Source organism: Cyprinus carpio, unplaced genomic scaffold (assembly GCF_018340385.1).
Source record: "Cyprinus carpio isolate SPL01 unplaced genomic scaffold, ASM1834038v1 S000006746, whole genome shotgun sequence".
NCBI lineage: Eukaryota > Metazoa > Chordata > Actinopteri > Cypriniformes > Cyprinidae > Cyprinus > Cyprinus carpio.
Window position 1 is genome coordinate 4060929 of NW_024879345.1, and position 3252 is coordinate 4064180.

A 3252-nucleotide genomic window follows, 5' to 3' on the forward strand; every position below is an offset into this window, starting at 1 on the left:
TAAAAAAAAAAAAAAAAATGTACTTGAACTATAAATTATGATATGAAAAAAACAAAAAACAAAACAAACACACCATTGATTAATTGTGGGAAATGAGTGGAAACTGCAACCTGCAAGAGTTTGAGAGCAGATGTGAAGAACAGATCCTGATCCAGGACACTGATGGGGGTTTGTGGGTCACTAATCTGCACAGTTAAAGTTCAAACCACAAAGCATTTATACTGGAAGTGTTTAAATTCATGGAACTTTTATTGCACCAGTGTGATGATCTTGATGGAGCTTTGTTAAACTGCCAGCAGATCCAAATGATTGTTTTCTGTGGGAATCAAACAAAAGATGTGTTGTGCTGTTTTTCTGTTTCCATATAGCAGTGATAAATCTGCCATGCCTGTGTGGGAAATTGCATCCATCCTCCAGGGGAGAACTGGGACGGCTGGGAAATAACAGCTCCGTTTTGACTGCTGTTTTCTGAGCTCACCGAATGGGTCTTCTGGAAAACATCTCTTCTGTGTTTCTCATAGCATCTGCAGTGCAGACTAGAGCTCATTTAACTCCCAATCTGGGCTCCACTGATTTAAGAGTCAGTATATGAGCACAGCTCTTTCATACAGCATTACACTCTGACGGGCATTATGAATCAAACTTACGCGTCGGAGAAAAATCTCCTCCTCCTGATGAAGAAGAGTCCAGTCTGCCAATGACAGCCACAGATGAAGTCAGCTTCTCTGGAGCAGACGCCATTGTTTCATATTTCCACGTTAAAGATGTCATTAAGACACAATTAGCCTCGCTTTTAGAGCTTGTTCGCCTCATTATACCACCCCTATTAGGACTTCTCACAAACCTATAATTAAGATCTTCTCGAATACTACAGACTTGATTCTCCATCTATGCAATTACTATACTTTACTAAGAATATTTTCTATTATTTTCTATGACCTCGCAGCGTCCATCCTGCCATTAATTACCTGGAAGCCTGTATGCGAGTTTTCTTTGAGGAGCACAATCTTGCTTAGCTAATTAGCTCTCTAATGCAGCTGGATCATTAAACGCATCACAGGCTGGTTGTTGGTGTGGTTTGTTAATCAAGCATGTTGATTAATTGGAATAAAGCTAGCAGACCAGCAGTGGTCTTTTAGATTCAGAGTGTTTATTGTAAAAGCATCTGCTACTCTAATTGTTCATGAAGGATTCTTGCTGCATGTTTTATTCAGCCTCACGAACAGGCATCTAATCATCTGGAGAGAATTTCTACAGTGCTTCTGTTGTCGTGGTTTTTGACAGGGACGCTTTCTCAGTCAATTAGTCTGATCAGAACAAGAGCTGTGCCGCGCTGCACTTATATTTTTATAAATGACTTCTAACTACGTTCGGGTCACTGAGGTGCTTGGAAATCTTCTTTCAGTAACACTTTAGATTAGAGAACACATAATTACCATTAACTAAGAGTTTTCGGCCACAAACTCCTACAATGGTGCTTATTAAAAGTTAGTAACGTAGGATTTGTCATGCAGTAGTGCTACACGGACCCCCTTTTATGCTGAATATTGAATTATCTTGTTTCCATTTTCAGTCGAGTGTGATCAGATACGGAGTGAGGAAAGAGATGCTAAACGCTGAAAGCCTCAGCAGTGTCTGGTGGTTTCAGTGGTTTCTTCAGCAGCTGAATCTGATCCTGTGTTTGGCTTTCGCCTGATGTTAGGCTGGCACCAGGACCTTCAGCTAAGCGCCCAGGTCTCGAGGGCTTTCACCGGATGCTTCTCACCAAGGATCGATGTAGGCGTCCCTCTGCTTCAGATGAACGCCTGTCAAATGTAAGCTTGACCTTTGTGATTTCTCAGGGCAAAGGCAGACTACAGGACGGGAATATTGGCTCAGAACCATTCCGTCTTTGACATTTTCAGGCCAGTAGTCAGTTTAGCATTCTGGACCCGGACAGGAGGCTAAATGTCACCTTCTTTATTTTACTCGGGGAATTCTCAACTAAAGCGTGACTTGTGGATGTGTGTGAGAGCGTTTCCTAATTGATGTTTATTTGTGTTTGTTTTTCTCTAATCTTTCTTTATTTTCAAAAAAAAAAAAATAAACACCTACTGAAAGTGTGTTTCTTTTTCTTCTTACTTTTGTTTGTTTTAGGTTTAGGTTAGTTTTGGAGGTATGTGTTTTATTCTTTCTTCCCGGGTTTTTTTTTTTTTTTTTTTTGTTTGGTTTTTTTTTTGTTTTTTTTTTTTTTTTTTTTTTTTTTTTTTTTTTTTTTTTTCCGTTTTTTTTTTGATGGCGTCCGGCCATGCGTCTTCTGCGGGCGGAAACGGTGGGTCAAGGTTTGCTTCTCCGCGGAATGGGTTTAGGATTGTGTAACCGGAGCCGAACCGCTTGCGATTGAAGGACGTGTTGATTGTAAAAGTTTTGGTGGACATACAGGTTGGTCACGAAAATATAAATTCAGCCTCGCGAATGAAGCAAAGCAGTCGGTGGTTTTTTTTGAAGACTGAGCAACACGTTAATCAGATAAATTGAAAATGGGCGTTGGGTGAAAGGAATGTTTGTGCCCAGTAACGGCCGGCTGTAGTGCACCGGCTACCAAAGTAACCATTTCAAACGTTTCCTCCCATTCATTACAAGTGAAGTGATTGTTAAAGAATTATCTCGTTTTGGGAAAGTAGTCAGTTCAGTTTTAAGGTGGTACCCTTTAGGTTGCAAGAATCCAGCGCTAAAACATGTAATGTTGTTTAGAAGGCAAAGCTTCACATGTTTTTAAAAATTCTCCAGGATAATAAACTTTGTGATGTGTCTTTTTTAGAGTAAATGATGGGGATAGTTCTTATGGGTTATATGCAAGCACTGAAAAGCTTATAAGGTGCGTTTATTGAGTGCGGCATATATTGGTCACAAAAACCATTCTCGTGTCCGCATAAAAAATAGACCAGAGGAGATTTCGGATAGTGAGAAGAACAAGCGGTGGCGAAATGAAAAATACAAACGGAAAGCCAGTGGGGTGACCAGAATCGGGAACCAGAGAAAGTGTCAGAAGGCCAAGGTGTGGATACTGGTGAAGAGAAATGTAGGTGAGTGCAATTTCTAGTGATTCTGCTGGGTTTGTGGCAAGAAGAAGCAGCCTTGCCTGTAGTAAGTGAAGAAGTAGCTGTAAAAGTGGCGACGGCTGTTGAAAATGTGCTTTCTGATGGGGTCGTATCAGTGAGTCAGGATGTAGAGTGTGGTTAATGACTGCGGCCTGAAGATTTAGGTTTTGAT